Source organism: Mustelus asterias, chromosome 6, assembly GCF_964213995.1.
Source record: "Mustelus asterias chromosome 6, sMusAst1.hap1.1, whole genome shotgun sequence".
Classification (NCBI taxonomy): domain Eukaryota; kingdom Metazoa; phylum Chordata; class Chondrichthyes; order Carcharhiniformes; family Triakidae; genus Mustelus; species Mustelus asterias.
In genome coordinates, this window is record NC_135806.1 from 116,138,739 (window position 1) to 116,163,748 (window position 25,010).

The 25,010-nt window shown below is 40.1% G+C and overlaps 1 protein-coding gene across 2 annotated transcripts in view; it reads right to left on the reverse strand.

Annotated features, from left to right (window-relative positions):
• The window catches only part of pik3r1 (phosphoinositide-3-kinase, regulatory subunit 1 (alpha)), a 76,029-nt gene that overhangs the window by 33,416 nt on the left and 17,603 nt on the right, over positions 1 to 25,010 (reverse strand). The gene's annotated exons all lie outside the window — the stretch shown is intronic.

The following is a 25,010-nucleotide window of genomic DNA, read 5'->3' on the forward strand; positions in this document are numbered from 1 at the left end:
TACAAACTGCTTTTTAGTTGACCTTTCCATTACCCATCCAACTATTCTATTGAGTCAGGCGGGAGATACAACTATTAAAGCTGCATATTTAACATTAATGCTTGACAGGCTGCAGCACATCTGAACATACCCTGAGACACCAACATTCACACTACACAAGCCTTTTGTCTGTAACTGTAATTTTATATTTCTTCAGTGATGCTATAACTTGAATAGCCCTTAAATGTAAATTCCCATGTAGAATTCTAGGCTTCTTTCATTACTCAGTTTTTTTTAAGAACAAAAAGAGCAAATCAAACAATGCAAGCGAGACTGAAAGAAACTGACCCCTCGTTCTCAGATTTCAGAAACAGAATTGGAAATTGCACCCAATATGAAGCACTTCTAAATAGTTAGAAAATCCTATTAAATAGAACAGCTACTTTCCCAGACTTCTCATGTGAGGCAATCTTCAAAACAGCCATAGATGTTGGCACAAAAACATGCAAGAAACTAATTAAAGTGCAGACATCCTATTCCAATTGTTCAACTTACCTTTTATATTGTAATAGTTAAGCCAAAATCTAGAAGAAAAAGAATCTCATCGCTCACCCTAAAGGGGGAACTAACAGGCCACAAAATAGAGACAAATAATTGCAGATATGCAGAATTTTATATTTCTACATATGTAGATTGTTCAAACTTTACCTCCTTGACTAAATCCAACATTAGATGAAGGAATTGTTTGAAGAAACAAAATTACACTAGAGGGGGTATGACTCCCAAAATCTGCAAAACCACAAACTTGGAAGTTAATCTAAATGGGGTTTTTTTTTTAAAAAAGTGAAATGGAGATTCTGGGGTTTTATGGGTTAATGAACTGTGAATCACACTGAATTTATTTTGAGCTCCTAGTAATCCATCCAATTTCCACAGCATATATACTAAGAAAAGTATGCTATAAATAATGACAGATGGTTTTTGTGAGGTCTATTAGTAGTTACTGCAGCTCCCTACTGCAGGCCAAAGGTTCATCAGTATGGAAGAATTAGGTCTTCTTCAACAGCCAGTTTCATTTTGTAGCGCCTTGAACGACAAATTCCTCAAAAATAACTTGGTTTTTGATGATTTCACTGAATTCGGTGTTCGGGGGTGTGAGGTAGTTTTGCCTGGGTGTCATCCCTGAGAGTCAGTGCAGACTTGATGGGTCAAATGGCCTCTTTCTGCACTGTAGGGATTCTATGAAAAGCTGCCAGAGTTACCTCCAACAGAAAAAACTGAGGCACATGAAGTGCTTTGTGCATGTCAGCTTGCATAGGTTTAACAATTTTAAATCCTTACATTACACAGAATTTGCAGGACCCAACCAAGTCTTTCAGCTCAATACATCTGTGCCTTTGATTTTTTGCTCCATTTGCAGATGGTGGTGTTCCCTGTCCATCTGCTGCCCTTGTCCATCGAGGTGATGGGTTTGGAAGATGTTATTGATGGAGACTTGGTGAGTTGCTGTGTGCATCTCACTGTGAATCAACGGTGGAGAGTGTGAATGTTTACATTGGTGGATGGGGTACCAATCAAGCGGGCTGCTTTGTCCCGGATGATGTCAACCTTCTTGAGTATTAATGGAGCCATATTCATCCAGGCAAATGGAGAATATTTTCCATCGCACTCCTAACCTGCGCCTTGTAACGATGATAAACTTTGATTGAATTGATTTGTCACATATATTGGGATACAGTGAAAAGTATTGTCTTTTGCGAGCTGTACATATAAAACACGCTAGAAGGGGTTAGGAGGCGAGTTGCTCACCTCAGAATTCCCAGTCACTGTCCCACTCTTGTATGCAGAGTATGTTTATGGCTGATCCAATTTACTTTCTGGTCAACGCCAACCCCAGGATGTTAATAGCAAGGGATTCAGTGACGCCACTGAATATCAAGAGGAGATGGTTAGATTCTATCTTATTGGGGATGACCATTGTGAAGCATGAATATTACTTGCCACTTATCAGCTCAAGCCTGAATGTTGTCCAGGTCTTGATGCATATGGACTGCATCAGTACCTGAGGAGTCACGGAAGATATAAACTTTGTATAGTGAACATTCTCATTTCTGACTTGATGGAGATGAAGATGGTTAGGTCTAGAACTGAACCCCCAAAACCTCCTGCTGAAACATTGTGGGACTGAAATGACTTGCTTCCAACAATCACAACCATCTTCCTTTTTGCTCAGTATGACTAACCAGTGAAGAGTACTCCCCTCTCTGCTCCTCCCCTCCTCCAGGTTCTCATTGTTACCAAAGGGCACTGACAAACTTGAAATCAGTCAAATGTTGCCTTGATATCAAAAGACAATCCCACCTCCCTTCTTGCATTCAGCTCTTTTGTCCATGTTGGACCAAAGTTAAAGTGAGGTCTGAAGCAGAGTGGCCTTGGCGGAACCCAAACGGAGTATCAGTGAGCCAATCAATTAAGACTATTTTAAGAAAAAGGCAAACAAACAATGATGCTTTTTTCTAGAGAGATAAAATTGAAAAGGAGTGAAGTTGTCAAATTTGAATTACAGGTTGGTTAAACCATCCTAAATACAGTGCATAGTTTGGATCTCCATATTATAAAAATGGAGGCACCAGAGAAAATGTGAAAATGATCGACAGGGATGATACCAGGACTGAAGTTATAACCATCAGAAAGACAATAGAATGGAACTCTCTTCTGTAGTAAGGGAGTGATCCAATAAGTGATCTTTCAGAAAATGAAAGGATTTGTAGGATAGAGTGGTGAAAATGTTTCCATTTGTGGGCCCAATAAAAGCTAGAGATCAAATACAAATTAGCCAATCAATAAATCAAATGAGAAATTCAGGAGAACTTCTTTATCCAGAGTGACAAATATGTGGAACACTCAGCCACAAGTAGTTGCAGCAAATAGTATGGATGCATTTAATTTAACATATATCAGCTCAACTGGGAGAAAGTAGTAGGTGGTTATGCTGTTAAGGTTAGAAGAAAAATAGGAGGAGGCTTGTGTGGAGCATAAACAGTGGCATTGACTAGTTGGGCTGAACAGCCTGGATTCTGTACTACAGATCTGATGCAACTGTATAAAGAGAATCTCTCAATGCGTGATCCTTTCCATTCATTGTCCTCACAGACAATCTTACTTGGTGAGCTTCTAGTACCCTTTCATTTACTAAATGAATTGTAGCACACGATCACGAATTATGACAACTGTGCTAGAAGGTAAGGAAAAACACTATTTGCACAGGCTGCAATTCAATCAGTCCCTATCAGCTAGTCAATCAGCTTCCATTATTTAATGAGTTTTTTTTGCTTACTGATCATGATTCAAGTTTCCTCAGCTATTGTAGAAAGAAGACCGCCAGAAACAAACTGCAACTCAACAACTTAATTTAATTTTAAACATCCACTTGTGTGTTTCTGATAACTATAGAATTCTTTAACTACAAGATGCTTTTTGAAGCAATTCTTAAATAGAAATTACATTAAATTCTACCTGTGCCCTTAACCACTGTGATACTGTAAAATGCCTAAGAGTATTTCCCCATTGCTAGTGAAGACTAACCAGCCCACATCATCTTTTGAATAATTAGAATAACATTCACCTTTATGTTCCAATCCTATTGAAGCTTCCGTAAAAGTAATTACAGCCTTGTCCATTTTCTCAAAGCTTATTCATTTGGCCCACATAACTGATAAGATATTAAATGGTGTTTCTTCATAATACATGCTTTTCCACTCTAGCGTTCATGAACTTTGACTGGATATGGAATTTGCTCTGAGTTTTCATTACGAGGAATGACAAGAATGACAAGACCATTTCCTGATTCTCAAAATATTTCAACTGATCCCTTAAAAGCATCCTAATATTCCATGCACTTTGAACAGAGTTACATAAACAATTTTTCAGGATCATTGTTGGTACTTCCTCAAATCTGCTTTTTATTTCCTCATCCCTTCCAATATTTACGAAAGCAAAATACTCCTTCAAGTATTTAATTTGGTCACCTTCAATCTCCAAGCCTGTACAACATTTGTTTCTATTCTATAGGAAACAAATGCTGGAAATACTCAGCAGGTCAGGCAACATCTGGGGAGAGAATCAGAATTAATGTTTCAGGTTAAGGACTTTGCACCAGTACGGAAGGTAGAATTAAATGAATTTTCTTTTCAACCAACATATTTCATGATGAGAAAGTCAAAAGTGATAACAGGTATAGTAAAGGGACAATGTGTGTGTCCAGATGAATGTGAATGTCTATTTAGCAGCTATCTGAATTTTACATGAAGGAATAAAGAATCGACCCAGCAAAAAAAAATATAGAGGCAGGATGATGACCTAAAGTTGATCAACTCAATATTTAATCCAGAGGCTGTAGAATGTGGAGATAAACGGTGCTCTTCCCCAAGGTTGCATTGAGCTACATTGGAACATTGTAGCAAGCCATGGACAGAAAGGTCAGGTGGAAGAATTAAAACGACAAGCAATAGGAAGCTCTGGATTGTGCTTGGAGACTGAACAGAGGTATCCTGCAAAGCAATCACCCAGTCTACTTTTCTCTTCAAGGTCGGAGACCAAATATGGTACATTAAATTGTAAGATGTACAAGTGAATTGCTGTTTCACTTGGACAGTGTTTGTGGCTATGGATGGTGAGGAGGCAGGAGGTGAAGGACAGGTGTTGCATCTCCTGTGCTTGCACATAAAGGTGCCATAGGGAAGGGAGGCAATGTTGGGGTTACTAATGTTTATTTATTAGTCACAAGTAAGGCTCACATTAACACTGCAATGAAGTTACTGTGAAATTTCCCTAGTCGCCACAGTCCGGCACCTGTTTGGGTCAATGCACCTAACCAGCACGTCTTTCAGAGTGTTGGAGGAAACCGGAGCATCCGGAGGAAACCCATGCAGACACAGGGAGAACATGCAAACTCTACACAGACAGTGACCCAAGCTGGAAATCGAACCCGAGTCCCTGGCGCTGTAAAGCAGTAGTGCTAACCACTGTGCTACCGTGCCAGGAGTTGACCAGGGTGTCACAGAGAAACTGATCCTTTTGGGAAGCTGAAAGAGGAGGGCAGGTGAAGATGTGTTTTGTAGTGACTGGAGCTGGCGAAAATGGCAGAGGATGGTGTGTTGAATACAGGACTGATGGGTGGAGGGAGAGTACGAGGGAACGGGAAATCGTGTTTCTATGATCAAGGGATATGGGGGAAGGTGGGATCAGGATATTGAATCTGATGATCAGCCATGACCAAAATGAATGGTGGAGCAGGCTGAAGGGCCGAATGGCCTGCTTCTGCTTCTATTTTCTATGTTTCGATGATTTTATCATGATACAGATATAGTAGAAGGCCCAGTTAACCACTCTGGGCAAGAATCTGTTTGCGGAAAAAGGAATGCACGATGCTGAGGGTTGCATCATCAGAACTGATGCGACAGAGATAAAGAAACTAGGAGAACAGAAAAAGAGTCCTTACAGGAAGTAGGGTGTAAGGAAGTGTAGCTGAGATAGCTGTGGGTGTTGGAGGGTTTGTAGTGAATATCAGTTGATTGCTCATCTCCAGCACTGTTTTATTTTGGATTTCCAGCATCCACAGTATTTGTTTCTGCATTATTTCCTATGTCTAAGCCTTCAACTTTCTTCTTACTTCCTTATTCTGCCATATGATCTTGGCTCTTTTAATGTGTCCAAAAAAAAAATCAGTCTCTAAAAGGCAACCTTAAGAATTATGTGGCATCTATTGATGGCTTGTGTGACTTGCCTGCAAGTTCAAAAACGTACAAAAATATAAATGCAGTAATTTTTACTCTTAACTGGAGCAAGAAATTTAAACACTTGCCCTTTCTGCTGCACCATTTAAGCCCTTCAAATTAATTTGACACAAATTATCCAGAAGACATTGCCCATTTTTTTTTTAGTTTAACTAACAGATGATTAACCTCCATTGAAATTGTAACAGGGCAAGAAGTTTAATTATATTTTTGCAGTATTGTTTTCTTACTACTAGATGGCACTGTATAAACCAAGAATTTGATGCAGTAGTCAGCTTCCACACAGCCCCATCTGGCCAGAGCAGAGAAAAACACAGCAAATACAAATCTTTAACTTAAACGAAAATGCTAGAAATACGCAAATATGTCAGCAAATGAAAAAAAAAGTCCATCTAAATATTAACTTATCTTTTCTCAATTCAGATTCTGCTGCTTTTCCTATTTTTAAAAAAAAACACTTGGCAAGAATCAACTGCTGTAGCAATCAGCCTGTTAATCATTAAACAGGAAAAACAGATGAAAAGCAGCAAAACAAAATAGCACAATATAAAAGTGGAATATAAAGAATAAAAAGTTATACATTTATAGAGTTAACTCATTTTTGTACCAACTAATTACAGATGGCCCACAGAGGGGGAAAACACTGCCTTTTTGCAGCAATTTAGCATGAATAGCTCAATCTTTTCAGAATTCAGATTTACTAGGATGCTACCCGGACTTGATGAAACCAAGTTATAAAAGAGAGGTTGGGTAGACTGGGACTTTTTCCTCTGGAGCGTAGAAGGCTGAGGGGTGACCTTATAGAGGTCTATAAAATAATGAGGGGCACAGATCAGCTAGATAATCAATATCTTTTCCCAAACGTAGGGGAGTCTAAAACTAGAGGGCATAGGTTTAAGGTGAGGGGAGAGATACAAAAGAGACCAGAGGGGCAATTTTTTCACAGAGGGTGGTAAGTGTCTGGAACAAGCTGCCAGTTGTCTTTTAAAAAGCATTTAGATAGTTACATGGGTAAAACGGGTATAGAGGGATATGGGCCAAATGCGGGCAATTGGGATTAGTTTAGGGGTTTAAAAAAAGGGCGGCATGGACAAGTTGGGCCGAAGGGCTGTTTCCATGCTGTAAACCTCTGACTCTAATACTACCCTGCCCCCATAATATATTTTATTTTAACAGTTCATTGCTTAACTCTTTAAATTTGAAAGTAAATTCTGTGAGGTTACTTTAAAGTCCTCGTGAAAAGGTTGTAGTATTCCACCAGAGTCATCTCACAGAATCATACAACGCAGGAGGCGGCCATCGAGTCTGCACCGACCACAACCCCATCCAGGCCATATCCCTTTTAACACCATGCACTAATCCGCCTGACACTAAGGGGCAATTTAGCATGGCCACACATCTTTGCGCTGTGGGAGGAAACTAGAGCACACGGAAGAAACCCACGCAGACAGGGGGAGAACATGCAAACTCCACACAGAGTGACCCAAGCTGGGAACTGAACCCACGTCCCTGGCGCTGTGAGGCAGCAGTGCTAACCACTGTGCCACCATGCCACCCCATGAGCATGCTTAAACTAATTGTAGGCTCCAAGGAACAGGCAAACATTTTGGTACTGACAGAATTTGACTTAATACAAGTTTAAATGCTGGCTAAGTGACAGTTAGATCAAGGCTTCGTTAAACATCAGCAGCCTACAAACTTAAATTACTGATTTGAATGCCACTTTTGCCAGGTCAAACATTCTAAATACATTAGTATGTTACAACTGCAAAGTGCTTGTGATCAATTTTGATGATAGGAGATTTTTTTAAAAATTTGCAGTCATTGAAATTCAAAGGATGACTAGTGACAACATTACAGGATGAGCCACACCCACGTCTGCAACCTCCGTCAACCAGCTTTCCTGGATTTCTTCCATAAGTGTTCTCCATAGGATCAATGCTGCTGAAGTTAATTCAAAACATGTCGAGGTGTTGGAATTGATTTTTTCTTCTACAATAGCAAGACTAATTATGGCTTCTGGGTGCCAAATGTACTTTTTCATTAAAAAACACTTTGTGGACATTGGAATTACTGTCATTGTTAATAAATGAAAACTAACATCTAGGAATTGGGTTTCCAGACTAATCTTATTTTTCTATCTTCTCAACAAAAATGAAGTTTCTTCCATAATGGAAACTCTCAATATGCAAAGGAGGAAACAAAATATGCACAATACCATATTTTAAAAGAAAGGAAACCATATTGTCAGGTTCACAAATATCATACTCCAAGCTTCCTGAAGCTCCCTAATAACACCAAACCTTCATTTTGCAAACATCAGTGGTTCAAGGCAGCTCACAATCACCTTCTCAGGGGCAAGTCTGGTTGGGCAATGAATATGAACACCACTCATCTCGAGGAAGAAAAATTTCTGTTGCTGGTAGTATTTGCTGAAATAATTTCTAAACTTGACTGCAAGTATTTCAGTTTAAACCCCTGGTATATTTGCAGTAATCATTTCCTGTACTAATTTCCACAGCAAATGATGCAGTTGAGATGGAGGTATTAGAGACCAAGTCCAGTAGTTCCTCAAACAAGCTCAGACTAAGAAAAATGAAAACGGGTACATTGATCTTCTGGTCCTTCTCACTTTTATGGGAAAATTCTGCCCACTGTCTCTCTTTTGTTGGAGACCGTGTGGACACTGATATTTAAAGTAAACACATGAAGCAAGTCTTCTGATTACGTTTCACCCTACCTGCTACTGCAACTAAAATCCTTAGGATATATTCCAAGCTATTTTTAAGCAGATTTGCTGCAATCATAGATCAAGCTAACATCAAATTAGGACAACTTGAAGCCTCATGTTTTATCGTGTTGGCCTGATGCCCCATTCCATTTTATGGAGAAGAGGAGGGAAACAGATAAAGCTACACAAATTTTCACTGCAAGCTACAACTGGAGGCTTGCCATCTACAAACCTGAGAATTATATTAAAAACTGTGGGACGTTTTCTCTATTCTTCTCCCCTGGGTTTCCCTGGGCCATGTAACCAACCTTCCAAATAAATATGTTGCTCTGAACCAATTGTTAGGTGGTGTGCATGAACAACCTAGGTTGACTCACCCTCCAGTTTTCCTCCCTCTTCAGTGGATGATGCTTGGCTGCAGGTTGGGACTTCTCCCGGGTATCACAATAAATGTGGGCCATTTGGGGGTAGGTACTCGTGGCAATGGAGACTTGGTCCATACAAATTAAACAAGAACCTGTCATCTAAGGCTATAGATTCAGGCAATGTCCATCAAGGAGTTAAACACAAGTCACAATATTTATAAAAATTACAATGATTGTCTACATGAAATGGCCCAAGTAAAATGGTTAGTTCAAATGGAAGGAGACTCATCACCAGCAGAAGTTTAGCTGCAACTAAAAAAAAGCATAAAAGAAAATGAACTGAGTGAGATCGGTTTACCTAGGCCCTCCATAAAGATTTGCCTAGGACTAAGAGGATCCAAAACTTGGAGATTTAAAAAAAAAGAGTAGATAGGTTGAAATAAATCCAAGGCACCCAAAGGGCCAACTGTGAAAATTTCAGCCATCTTAGTAAAACAAATTGAAAAAGGAAGCAGCTGAAAGTAAAATACAGGCAGAGGCTATGAAATGCGTGGTAGGGAAAACGTGAAGAGATGTCATAGAAATCATAGAAACCCTACAGTGCAGAAGGAGGCCATTCGGCCCATCGAGTCTGCACCGACCACAATCCCACCCAGGCCCTACCCCCACATATTTTACCCGCTAATCCCTTTAACCTACACATCCCAGGACTCTAAGGGGCAATTTTCTAACCTGGCCAATCAACCTAACCCGCACATCTTTGGACTGTGGGAGGAAACCGGAGCACCCGGAGGAAACCCACGCAGACACGAGGAGAATGTGCAAACTCCACACAGACAGTGACCCGAGCCGGGAATCGAACCCGGGACCCTGGAGCTGTGAAGCAACAGTGCTAACCACTGTGCTACCGTGCCGCCCATGATGTGAAATACATTTACTCAAACACACTAAAGGAAAGGCTTTTGGCCTGTGAATGTGTGGCACAGAAACTGACAAGTTCAGATGTAAGAACATTATCAAGGGCACGTCCTACTCAATATGCCACAAGTTCATTAAATGATTGGCATAAGTGTTAATCATCAGGAATCATTGGTGAAGAGTGGTACAACCGGGAACAGAGATGCTATGAAATGTTGAGCATATAGGATATGGAATTACTTAAAATCTGCAAGCTCAAGCTAAACAGGTGTGCTCCAATGTGTTAAACATACTGAAAATTAAAGATGGGAGAATAATCTTCTGCAAAGAAAAGGGGATGATATTCATTCGGATAAACAAAAGAACGAGCACAAGCATGGCAAAAAGGTGCTTGGATGGGGCCAAGAGGGGACCAAAGAAAAGATCTATAGCTATAAACATTAAATCATTTCATTCCATTAATTATCACAACATATTGAGATATGAGGTAACAATCAGATGCAAAAGAGCTGAGATGGGGATGAGCGCAAGATACTATATATTCCAAATAATTGCACATTAGTCGTCATATGAATATGCTTTCCCCAAAGCTGACGAGCAAAATTACTTTATCAAATGAATCCTCAGATCTAAGAGGGATCAAAATAAATAAATCCCTTGATTATATATACACGTGGGAAATTTATGACGCGATACCACAAGTGTCACGGACACCTGAAAATAATGTAATGTTCATATTGAACGTGGATAAAATGAGTAACTAATCAACAACAATCATAAAAAAGTCAATAGGAATTCAACCAAAACATCAATACAGCACAATACAAGGCAGAAACACCGTTATTAAACTGTATAATGCTCCAGTCAGACTACATCTTGAATACACTGTCCAAGTCAGGTCATCAAGACACAAGCAAATTACTGCACATGCGGGAATCTGAAACCAAAAGAGAAAATGCTGGAAAATCTCAGCAGGTCTGGTAGCATCTGTAAGAGGAAAGAGCCGATGTTGAGTCCAGATTACCCTTTGTCGAAGCTTTGCGCTTATCCAGTGTTTAACTCACTGCCATTCCTCTTCCAGGAATGCCTACCCTGAAGTACTGCTCTTCTCTCCGACAGGGAGCTCTGACAAAGGGTCATCTGGACTCGAAACATCAGCTCTTTTTTCTCCTTGCAGATGCTGCCAGACCTGCTGAGATTTTCCAGCATTTTCTCTTTTGGCACCAAGACACATTCATGTCCTATAAAGGAAAACAAGGCTAATTTCCAGTCTTGGAGCTCTGGGTGTGAGTAAATACTGCAGAAATATTTACTTTATAGTAGAAAAATGTCAAAGTTGCCTGTAGAGTTATGAATTGTTACCATTGCAGGAGTTTGAAACAACGAGTACATTCTAAATTACAGTATTTATAATCTTCTGATGACATGCTTAGCACAGATCATAGTAAATACAGCTAAAAGTCTTGTGATAGTGGAAATTCCTCCAATGTTTCCATGTTTTCCTTCAAGTCCTTCCCCCACTTTAAATTGGAGAGATTTGCCAAGCTAACATTTTAGGGAAAAATAAATTGTAATGATCATCAGCAGCTGTCTCTTATTGCTCCACTTCCAAGCCAATCAGAAAAAATATGCTGGATTTAATTTTAAATATATATTTTCCGCAAGAAACGCCACAAGATTCTGGTCAGAGTACCCAAAGGTATAGTTGTGCCAATTAAATATGATAACTAAAGCAAAAGAGGACTATTCATGTAACAAATATTAAAAAGACAGCAGGCAGAATATCACTCAATGTCTAGGTGATCTCTAAATTGCCAAATATCTAAAATGTGGCCTTTTAAAGAACTGAGTCCAAAATGATGCATGAGGCTTGATTCAGAATTGACACGCTAGCCTTACTCAAAAAAAAGAGGCAAGTGCTTTTGATTAGCTGATAGTTGGCAAAATAAATTAAGACAAGGCAGATAAGTATGCATCCGTTACTGAGGAACACTAGGACGTCCAGGAAACACTCAAAGAACAGTACAGCACAGGAACAGGCCCTTCAGCCCTCCAAACCTGCACCGATCACATTTACCTATCTAAACCAACTGCTTGTATCCCTCTATTCCCCGTTTGTTCACATGTCTATCAAGACAAGTCTTAAATGTGGCTAATGTAACTGCCTCAACCACCTCCTTGGCAATGCATTACAGGCCCCCACCACCCTCTGTAAAAACCTTCCCCTGCACATATCCACTGAACCTTTTCCCCCTCATCTTGAACTTGCGCCCCCTTGTAATTTTCATTTCTGCCCTGGGAAAAAGCTTCCAACTGTTCACCCTATCGATACCTCTCAATTTTATAAACTTCTATCAGTCTTTTTAGGGAGAACAATTCCAGTTTTTTCAATTTCTCCTCATAGCCAATACCCTCCACACCACACAACGTTCCGGTAAACCTTTTCTGCACTCTCTCCAAAGCTTCCACGTCCTTCTGGTAGTGTGGTGACCATAATTGGACACCGTATTCCAAATGTGGCTTAACCAATGTTTTATACAACTGTAACATAATTTGCCAACTTTTATACTCAATTCCCCTTCCGATGAAGGCAAGCATGCCATATGCTGTCTCGTTTATGAAGGCAGCATGCAAAAGCTTCAGTACATCTTGATTGAAGAAGAAATGCTGAAAAGGTACCCAAAGAGGTGAAAATAATAAAATGGTTACAGCACAGAGGTCAGCCATTTGTTCCAAGAGCCCTATAAATTGTCTCTTCAGATGCTTATCTTAGTTATTAATTAGTGTCACAAGTAGGCTTACATTAACACTGCAATGAAGTTAGTGAAAATCCCCTAGTCATCACATGCTGGTGCCCATTTGGGTACACGGAAGGAGAATTTAGCATGGCCAAAGCACCTAAACAGCACGTCTTTCAGAGTGTGGGAGGAAACCCACACAGACACGGGGAGAACGTGCAGACTCAGGATTACCTTTACATAGAACATAGAACAGTACAGCACGGAACAGGCCCTTCAGCCCACGATGTTGTGCCGAGCTTTATCTGAAACCAAGATCAAGCTATCCCACTCCCTATCATCCTGGTGTGCTCCATGTGCCTATCCAATAACCGCTTAAATGTTCCTAAAGGTCTGACTCCACTATCATTGCAGGCAGTCCATTCCACACCCCAACCACTCTGAATAAAGAACCTACCTCGGACATCCTTCCTATATCTCCCACCACGAACCCTATAGTTATGCCCCCTTGTAATGGCTCCATCCATCCGAGGAAATAGTCTTTGAACGTTCACTCTATCTATCCCCTTCATTTTATAAACCTCTATTAAGTCTCCCCTCAACCTCCTCCGCTCCAGAGAGAACAGCCCTAGCTCCCTCAATCTTTCCTCATAAGACCTACCCTCCAAACCAGGCAGCATCCTGGTAAACCTCCTTTGCACTCTTTCCAACGCTTCCACATCCTTCTTATAGTGAGGTGACCAGAACTGCACTCAATATTCCAAATGTGGTCTCACCAAGGTCCTATACAGTTGCAGCATAACCCCACGGCTCTTAAACTCCAAACCCCTGTTAATAAAAGCAAACACACTGTAGGCCTTCACAGCTCTATCCACTTGAGTGGCAACCTTCAGAGATCTGTGGATATGGACTCCAAGATCTCTCTGTTCCTTACATTTATGTAATTCATAGAAATAGAATCATAGAAACCCTACAGTACAGAAAGAGGCCATTTGGCCCATCGAGTCTGTACCGACCACAATCCCACCCAGGCCCTACCCCCATATTCCTACATATTTACCCACTAATCCCTCTAAACTGTGCATCTCAAGACATTAAGGGGCAATTTTAGCATGGCCAATCAACCTAACCCGCACATCTTTGGACTGTGGGAGGAAACCAGAGCACATGGAGGAAACCCACGCAGACACGAGAATGTGCAAACTCCACACAGATGAAATGTATTTAAAACCAAATCCTTAACACATAGTTGATAAGCTATTCGTATTTAAAAGTGTACTTTTGAAAATGGGACATGCAAACAAATATTCTTCATGCTGGTGAAAAGAACAAAACCGGAGCCCCACAACATTAAGTGTTGAGGAGACACAGTTCTTATTAAATTCTCACAGCTAAGTCCACACTTAAAGTTCCAGATAAAAGTACACGAAAGACAATGCTTCAAGTCCAAAGAAGGAATACTTCACAATTTAAAATGCTGGCAATTCTATTCACAAGATTTACAACATAAAAGAAAGCAAATGCATAAATCCAAATGCTCAAGAACAAAAATACTGCACATCACTAAGTATACACATTTGGTAGTTTTTGGTCATACTTGGGGTAACATAATCAAAGAGTGTTTGTATCTTATGATATGCAAGATCTTTTCAAACAAAAATAACCAGAATTTCCCCTCTGTTGCACATGACCCTTTTCCCCTGGCATGCACTTTATCCTGCCAGAAGATGAACTATGCTTCCACATACTAACTTTGCCAATTTAAACAAAAGGCTCCTCGAGCAAGCAAATAATGAAACACACATGTGCAAACTTGCACGCACATACTGGAAAAATGCAGCCTAAAAAGCTTCCAAATTAATTTCGAAACCCTAACTTGGTACAACTAAAAATTTTAAAAATCACTAGTTTATATTGAGAGTTTATGAGCAAACTTGACAGCAGTTATATTTCAGATACACATTTCTTACATGATGAAAAAGCTATATTTGCGAAAAGAAGTGTTTTTTCTAAAGGAGCCTGGAAATGGTATCAACTAAGGGGAAGCAGTGGTGTAGTGATATTGTCACTGGACTAGTAATCCAGAGGAATATGGTAATATTCTGGGGTCCCAGAATAAAATCTCACCACAGCTGATGGTGAACTTCAAATTCAATAAAAATCTCAAATTAAAAATCTAATGATCATGAAAGCAGTGTTGATTTGTTGTTTATTGTAAAAACTCATCTGGGTCACCAATGCCGTCAGGATTAATAACAAATGGGATTACTATCTCAATGGAAACAAATTAAAACATGCTACCGTGCAAAGGGACCTGGGGGTCCTTGTGCATGAGATGCAAAAGCCCAGTCTGCAGGTACAACAGGTGATCAAGAAGGCAAATGGGATGTTGGCCTATATCGCGAGGGGGATAGAATATAAAAGCAGGGATGTCTTGATGCACCTGTACAGGGCATTGGTGAGGCCGCAGCTGGAATACTGTGTGCAGTATTGGTCCCCTTATATGAGGAAGGATATATTGGCATTGGAGGGAGGGCAGAGAAGGTTCACCAGGTTGATACCGGAGATGAGGGGTTTGGATTATGAGGAGAGGCTGAGGAGATTGGGTTTGTACTCGTTGGAGTTTAGAAGGATGAGGGGGGATCTTATGGAGACTTATAAGATAATGCGGGGGCTGGATAGGGTGGAGGCGGAGAGATTCTTTCCACTTAGTAAGGAAGTTAAAACTAGAGGACACAGCCTCAAAATAAAGGGGGGTCGGTTTAAGACAGAGTTGAGGAGGAACTTCTTCTCCCAGAGGGTGGTGAATCTCTGGAATTCTCTGCCCACTGAGGTGGTGGAGGCTACCTCGCTGAATATGTTTAAAGCGCGGATGGATGGATTCCTGATCGGTAAGGGAATTAAGGGTTATGGGGATCAGGCGGGTAAGTGGTACTGATCCACGTCAGATCAGCCATGATCTTATTGAATGGCGGGGCAGGCTCGAGGGGCTAGATGGCCTACTCCTGCTCCTATTTCTTATGTTCTTAGGAGAGGAAATCTGCTATCCTTACCTGGCCGCAGTCCAGAGCGCTTGTCTGATGGGGTGAGGGGGGGGGGGGGGGGGGGGGCATGGGCTCTGCGTGCACCAGAGAGGGCTGTGGGCAGGCGCGTATGTGCGCCTGCCAAAGAGGAGTACAGGCAAATGAGTATGCCCCAGGGAGGGGAAGGGGGAGCGTGTGCACCAGTGAGGTGCAGGTGAGCATGCCAGAGAGGGGCACAGGCAAGTGCGTGTGAGAGTGCGCGCGCACTAGAGGGGGCACAGGAAAGCATACACCAGTTTGGGAGGCGGAGGTTGGGGGGGGGGGGGGGGGGGGGGCAAAGAAACAAGCACATGCACGCCAACGAAGGCCAAGAGGGCCACGGGTGAGCACGTGGATGAGATCAGTGTGCCCACGCCGGCGGAGGAATACTGGAAATGAATTTACTTCACCACAAATTAAACTCTCATCTGACTTAAAAAATTAGTTAACTTTTACTTAACACATGAACCATTTGAGTAAATGTTTATAAAATTAGTTACATAAAAATTGGAACAAATACATTGTGTCACTGCATTCCATCTGCCTGCCACAAGTATGGTACAAAAGGTCAAAAGGCCAAGTTTCGAAAGCTGGCAAAAGCCCACTTAGTACCATGTGAACTGTTAATATGGAAATCAAATCCTTCAAGTTAGCTAGATTTTCATTAATGATGCACAAAGATATTGAGGATTAACAAAGGGAGTATTTAAAAATCCAGCAGGCAAAAATCAAATTAGTGCACAAACTGCCCACAGTATAAATGAAACCTCTCATTCCTAAATACAACTGCAATACACATTTCAGAAATTCCTTGTAGTAAGCAGGGAATGGGCGACAGCATCTTATTTAATGGCTGCATGCCAGTTTGCTTTATTTTATTTCCAGAGCCATTAGTTGGCACCAAGTATTTCTCCATTTTAGCCAACAACTTCCTCTGTCCCAAATCAGTCACTAAAATAAACAGGGCTGTAAAGTAAATCGAAGAATAAAAATGAGTTTAATATATTAAAAATGCAATTACTGTTACCTGTATGACCTCTGTAGCTTTTCCAAATATATCTTACACAATATTTTACCAAGTACATTGATGAACTTCTTGCAAGGCTATCATGGTATTGGACTTTTGAATTATTGTAAATTTGCATCTAACCTTATGGGATAAAAGCTTAACATTGACAACTCAGGTGGTGGCCCTTATCAAGTGGCTCTTAAAGTTATATGACTGACAATAATAGGGTAAGCTATTCTTTTTTATACTTCTCAACCTGCCTGTAGCCTTTGACACAATTGACCATACTACTGCCTCTCCACCCACCATCCCAGCTATGTGTTGGAATCCCCCAATTAAATACTTATCTAATTGCAGCCAGAGAATCACATGCAATGACTTGTTCTTCCGTCTTCCACACTGTTAACTTTGATGACATGCAATCTATGCCTCACCAACTCTTATGACTCCAAGCGTTGAAATTATCTGACTGCCTGTCTGCCATCCAGCACTGGATGAGAAGGAATTTCTTCCAATAAGGTGTTGGAAAGACTGAAGTCATTGCCTTTGGTGCCTGCAGCAAACTCCAGTCGCCAGATACCAACTAAACTTCTCCCCTTGGGACCCACCTGTCGCTGAACCAGACCGTGCACAGTGCTGGTGTGATATCTGGTCTGCAAGTTTCCAACCACATATTTGCGCCATCACCAATCAAGATTGTCTATTTTCACCTCTATAACATCACCAGACATCCCTGCCTCAGCTCATCTGCACTTGTGTTACCTCTAGACTTCAATTCCTCCATGTTTTGCCCTTGTGGGTTTGAGATCATGCAAAACTCTGGTGCTTATGTCCTAACCCACAGCAAATTTTGTTAACCTACCATCGCTGTTCGCTGACCAAAATGGCTCCAGTTAAGCATTGCTCTGATTTTAAAATTTTGATCTTTGATTTCAAATCCCTCTATGGCCTTCCACAACTATGTAATCTTTCAGTTCCACAACGCTAAGATATGTAAACTCCTAACTGGCCTCCCCTACACTCCCAATCTAAATCTGTCATCCAGTGGTGGCCATGCCTTCAGCTGCCAAAATCCCAAGTTCTGGAATTCCTTCCCTAACCCTCTCCATTTTTCTATCTGTATTTTCTCTCCAAGGATGGGACTCCTTTAAACCTAGCTTTTGGACTGCGTTTTTGGATATCTGCCCTAATATTTCTTTGTGGCTCAGTTTCAAAGTTTGTTTATAAACACACCGATTTTGGGCCGTTTTATGTTACAGGCACTATACAACGTACTGTTTACTCTCCCTCTATTAAATTTCCCCTTAGCCTTCTCTACTGAGAATGCCAACTTCTCCATATTTCTATGCAACTATAATCCAATATTCCTAGAACCAAATACATACATCTCTTATGTACATTCTTCAGGTCCTTTCTGAACTCCAACTGGGGCTGAACTAATGTTTTTTACAAGGTTACCAATGCTTTGTCAATTCTGCAAAAGTAACAGAATTTCCCACTGAAATTCAGCTATTCTCAAGTTAAGAAATATGATCTAGTCTGGAAGAACATCAAGTATTAGCCTTCTCCTTCAAACTTCCCTTGGACTTTATGTCCCTCGCACACAAGGGAAAGGAAGTTCAGAAATAAAGTGAGGTAATATTTAAGTAACACGATTGTTCATTTGATAAATTAGGATTCATTATTCAACCTGCATAGCAAAACCAAACATACCTAGACCTATTTATAGCAGTAATACATGCAGTGTCAGTTCATCATACACTTGGAAGAAGATTTAGCAGCAATGTAATGGAAAAGAATGAAAATGAACAATGGACAGCACTTTTACAGAAATCAAAATTAAATATTTACACCATGAAAACCCCATGGCCTAGTGTCAAAAGTGTTGATTTACAAGCACCTTCCAAACCTGCAACCTCTATCACCTAGGACAAGGACAGCAAGTTCATCAGGACCACCATCTGAAAGTTTCCTTCCAAGTCTCACATACCTGGCTCTAATTATAACACCATTCCTTCATTGTTGCTGGGTCAAAATCCTGGAACTCCCTTCTTAACAGCACTGTGGATGCACCTTCACTACATGGACTGCAGCAGTTCAAGGGGGTTCAAACATCACTACCTTCATATGGACAATGAGGGATAGGCAATAAATGCTGTCCTTGCCAGTAATCCCATGAACGAAAAAAAGTACATGCCAATTCACAGATTGCGTTTCAGTGAAGACTGAAGTTGCGCATCCTGTGGAGTAGCAAGCTATCACTGACAGCAATTACAGATTTTTGCATTTAACTGCATATGTACAGACACTAGAAGTTACTATCAGTTTTACAGTAGTGATAGAGAGTGCTGGTGGTTTTGCCATCATTACAACTGTAAATTTTGGGACAAAGACTATAGACAAAAGAGAAACTGACACAGTTCTCATATTTTTGGATTCCCTTTCTCCCAAAACATGGGTGACTTTCCTTTTAATGATTTGTTAATGAAAATATTGTATACAAATATATATGTCGTGCCACACTAGAATCTTTTAATATTTCACAGGATTGATTTATTTTTATTGTCTAAAGGAATAAAAAGGCAAATTATCTAAATGGAGAGGAACTTCAAAATGCTTTGGTGAAAGGGGATCTGGGTGTCATGTATGAATCACAAAGTTAGTATGCAGGTAATAAGGAAGGCAAATGGAAATTTGGCCTTCATTACTCATGGAATAGAACATAAAAGTAGGGAAGTGCTGTTGTAATTGTATAGGGCATTGATGAGACCACATTTGGAGTGCTGCACATATTTTTGTCCCCTTACTTCAGGAAGGACGTAAATGCATTAGAGGCAGTTCCAAGGAGGTTCACTAGATTGATTCCAGAGATGACAGACTTGTCTTATGGAGAGAGATTAAGCAGTTTAGGCCTATGCTCACTGGAGTTTAAAAGAATGAGAGGAGATCTAATTGAGGTATAAGATGCTAAAGGGGATTGGCATGGTAGACCTGGAGCAGATGTTTCCCCTTTTTGGGCATTCTAAAACAAGAAGCCATAGTTTTAGGCGATGGGGTGGCAGATTTAAAACAGAAATGAGGAGGAATTAATTAACTCAAAAGGATCATGAACCTATGGAATTCTCTACCCCAGATTACAGTGGACACTAGAATACTAAACTAATTTGAGGAGATTGTTAGGTTTTTCATTAATGGTAGAATGAAAGATTATGGGGAGCAGGCAGGAAGGTGTAGGTGAGGCCGTGATGAGATCAGCCATGAATGACGGAGCAGGCTTGAGGGGCGAGAATTGCCCTCTCCTGCTCCCAGCTCTTATGTTACAGTACAGACACACAAGTTAGCTTTAACCACAATTTAGGCGTCAATAAATTATGCCATTAACCCTCAAGGCAAGCTGCCTCCTCCAAAATTGGATCAGTGATTATACACTTTCTCAAGGAGACCAAACTTGGGTACAGACTTTTCAACAGAATACATAATTTGCACAGTTGGAAGCAGCTGACTTAAACTAAACTGCTTTGTACCATAAGTTGTCATTAAAATTGAAGTCAGTCATTGTCTCCTATAGAAACAGTCTTCCCCAACAAAATCAAAGATTCACCATCAGTAAGATGTGTTACAATGTTACAGTCCCATGAGAAGTGACTGCATAATTACAGATTGCATGAAGCAAGGTATCATTTCTAAGCTATTGCCATGATTTTTTGGGCCTGTTTCTTTCCACCCCACCTCAAATTTGCCAAAGTGCAGATAAAATTGCCTACTTTACAAACTCACTTGTCCTACTTTCATGACAGTATTATTGATTACTAAATGCATACAAATGAGCATCTATTAATGTAACATTGTTACAATCATAATTAGATCAGATGACCTCATCAATTACATTCAGCATAATGTAAACAATTTAAAAGTGTTTCTGCAATTGTTGCAGTACAAGTACAGGGCAGCAATTCTGCCATTCATGCAAATATGCATACTTTTATAGTATATGGAATAACAATTATTTTCATTTGGAAACAGGTCAAAACAATAATGGGATGAATTAAATTTGAACAGCTGTGCAACTTTTAAAAAAAAACAGTATTGGCGGTTACCGAAAATCTTGCGCAAATGGCATTCCACTTTTACAGCTAGTATCATTATACAAAAAGTATGCCAGATGCTGATCATGGCATGAAGAGCTGACAAACTGCATTATCTCAAACTATAAACATGCAGTGTAACTTAACACCACAACTCACATTCATCAAGGCAAGTAAACTCCACACAGTGGAGCACTTGAGACACTCACCAGCAGTTGTAAATCTATATATTCAATATTAAACCTCGCAGTCCAGTTCAAACAATGGTAAATTGCATATCTTATAAGCGTGCAAAAGAGGAAACAGGGCTGTCCAATCTTTTGGTCTCATCCACCATATTACTTTGTTGAAGAATCCAGTATAAAATCGACTGCTGTTTAGTGCCAAATAGCACTTCCACAGGGAGAACTGGCATGGAAATGGGCACGGAAGTATTTGCATTGCTGCATCAGAACGCAATCCTATGAGATTAAGACAGGGGTAGATTACTGAGCTAAAGCAGTGAGTGCTTATTTTGAATATGATCAGAATAAAGATCACATTCAGTTTTATAACTGATCAAGGATGGGTTGATAAGCAAAAAAGCCAAACATGTTGCTAGGTTTTGTTTTTGCATACCTGTTGTTCTAAAGAATGACTTAATCACAAATTTTATTTATTAGAAAATAGTCTAAATCGTGCAAGTCTGTAAACTTACACAAAATGCACACTTAATCATAGATCAAGTTATCAGAACATACTTAGATGGGGAGATACAGTTTTATTAGCAAGGCAAAGATCACTGTTCATATGGTTAAAATGCCTGTAAAGTATACATAATGCAGAAAAAAGCAAATTAATTTAACTTAGTGTAATAAATGAATTGGAGTGATGATTCAAACATGACCAGATATTAGAAGTACTTTTTCTTCTAGAAAGTAGACAAGTATGAATATCAAACAAAAACAGAAAATGCTGGAAAATCTCAGCAGGTCTGACAGCATCTGTGGAAGAGAACATGACTAATGTTGAGTCTGGATGATCCTTCGCCAGAATAGTACCTTTAAAAAGCTGGCTGATTAATGAGACTGTAGATTCTTTAATCCTTTATGAAAACCTATGGTTTTATTCTGTGCATGCCTATGTATCCTATGTTGGTGCTCTGAATATATACATTATAAAACCTATACCATATTTCCTTCTGATCTTATGTTCTTATACATTAAAACTTGAAAAGTAACCAAAACGAACCAACATTTAGTATTTCCAGTGACGAGGACAAATATATCATAATAAAACTTGTGCATCCTAGGGTATAACAATTAACAACTACAAAGAACAAAGAAAATTACAGCACTGGAACAGGCCTTTCAGCCCTCCAAGCCTGCACCAACCATGTTGCCTGACTTAACTAAAACCCCCTACTCTTCTGGGGACCACATCCCTCCACGGTAGCACAGTGGTTAGCACTGCTGCTTCACAGCTCCAGGGACCTGGGTTCGATTCCTGGCTTGGGTCACTGTCTGTGTGGAGTTTGCACATTCTCCTCGTGTCTGCGTTGGTTTCCTCCGGGTGCTCCGGTTTCCTCCCACAGTCCAAAGATGTGCAGGTTAGGTTGATTGGCCGTGCTAAAATTGCCCCTTAGTGTCCTGAGATGCGTAGGTTAGAGGGATTAGCGGGTAAACGTGTAGGGATATGGGGATAGGGTCTGGGTGGGATTGTGGTCGGTGCAGACTCAATGGGACGAATGGCCTCTTTCTGTACTGTAAGGTTTCTATGGTTTCTCTGATTTCATTCCTATCCTGTTCATGTATTTGTCAAGATGCTCCTTAAAAACCCTATCCGCTTCCACTACCTACCCCGCAGCTAGTTCCAGGCACCCACCACTTGCGTAAAACATGTGCCTCGTACATCTCCTTTAAACTGTGCCCCTCACACCTTAAACTTGTGCCCCCTAGTAACTGACTCTTCCACCCTGGGAAAAAACTTCTGACTATCCACTCTGTCCATGCCTCTCAATCTTGTAGACTTCTATCAGGTCACCCCTCAACCTCCGTCGTTCCAGTGAGAACAAACCAAGTTTCTCCAACCTCTCTTCATAGCTAATGCCCTCCATACCAGGCAACATCCTGGTAAATCTTTTCTGTACCCTCTCCAAAGCCTCCACATCCTTCTGGTAGTGTGGCGACCAGAATTGAACACTATATTCCAAGTGCGGCCTAACTAAGGTTCTATAAAGCTGCAACATGACTTGCCACTTTTTAAACTCAATGCCCCGGCCGATGAAGGCAAGCATGCCGTATGCCTTTTTGACTACCTTCTCCACCTGCGTTGCTACTTTCAGCGATCTGTGTATCTGAAATGTTTTGAAACTGTTTTGCAATATTTTCTATTTACTTAAATTTAACTGCCATGGTTACTCAATGAACTACTGTGCTTTAAATAATGAAAATGGTTTGTTTTGTTTTAACAAACTATATATGTAACCCCCAGAGAGTAGTGCTTGACCACATTTTTGCATTTTTCTAATTTTCAGGGATTGTTTGACCATCAGTGAAACAGATAATCTTATGCATGTCTCTAACTGTATTATCTTTCAGATTTCCACCCATTATTTACGTTATAGAACAATCCCAGAAAGCCTAACTTTGGAATAAATTGTCAAACACAAGCTTGTGGAGACATGATTTTATATCTCGCATCTAACCAGACTGCAGCTCCACATGACTGCACTATAAACAATGGACATTTTGCTCAAGATCATTCATGCCAAATAAAGCTCAAACAAAATATTTAAGCCATGTCTGGTCATGCTTCCCATCAAAGCAAAACTAGTATGATAGGTTAGTAACTAAAAAACCTATCATTTATAGGGAGGAGAATATCACTGCAAACTTGTAGTGTAAAATACATATCGACAGCTCATCGCAACATTAATTCTGCTGGGTCTGTGAATTTGTAGCCATTTGGGAAAGTGGCTATAATGTGATGCTGCAGTCATACAGACCTAGTATAAAATCTGTAATAAACCAGGCTTGGTGTACATCTATTTGTTAATTATATCCAACATTACCAAAAAAATTAAGTGCATTTAACAAAACTTCCAAATATTTTACTTGTCACAAGTAAAAACCAGCCAATCAAAAAAAATGCCCAGTTACCATAAACGAATTTGAAGCTCAGCATTACCCTACTTGTGAATTTAGGGGCACTCAATTCAGGCCAAGAGAAAGCAACCCGCAGTATAGCTAAAGATGCAGGGCTGCCTACTGTGTTCTTCATGTGGTGACCCATTAGTCACCATCAAAACATAAAAGGAGCTACTCTTGAATATTGAATTTCCCCACCTGTAGTACATACTGTGCCTTTGCCACCATTAGTGCTTCCTCCAATATGTAAGCATACAAGGGAGGTCAGGTAGGATATGGGGGTAATCAGCAGGAAACTTCCTTGCGCATGTTTGATCTGATGCCATGAGGGTCAGATCTAGAGAAAATGGATCTAGGATCTAGAGAAAATGTTGAGGATTCTCAGGGCAACTCCCTCTTCACTGTATATCAGTATGCCACCTCCGATGGGTCTGTCCTCTAACTCAATGGTCCTGTACTGTAACAATACCATTCCCTATTAAGGCTAACAATTGCCCAGTATTATTTTAACATTTATACGCCACTTAAACAATGAATGTATGATTTAGCAATATCACTAAACACTAAGAAAACAGTTTGTATTTCAACATGAGCCTGGCTTGATGATTGCTGATTCGGCACCCTTCAAAGAAAATGCACAAAAACTCATGAGATGGAAGTTTTCAGAAACGTGGGTTCAACTGCACTGAAGGCATATTTTCTCTACTGTAAGATAAACAACTCTTTTATAGGCATTTGACATATTTCAACTGAAATCATTTTCTTAAATCGTCAAATCACATTTTCTTACTGTTTTATTGGATTTTTCAAATAAACATTATATTTTACAATTTTATTCGATAAAATCATAAATCTACCTCAGTCCGTCACACTCAAAATGTCAGACTTCAAAGTGTCGAAAGTATTAATAAAAAGGCTAGTCATTTCCTGTTCTTTTCCAACTTTAATAGCCTGATGGACATCGGTCAGACATTCATAAGTAATAAATGATCCTCAGTTGACTGAGATGTATCTATTTTAAGTGATATTTCCACATAGGAATACCTAGGTAGTGGGCTTAAAGGGATACGATAAATAAAAATTCAATCTTACCAGATCATAACAAGATTAAAGAAATGGAGGTGGCCATTTGGCTCATTGAGCCTGCCTCACCAGTGAATATCATATCTGACCCGATTGTGGCCTTAACTCCCAATTTCT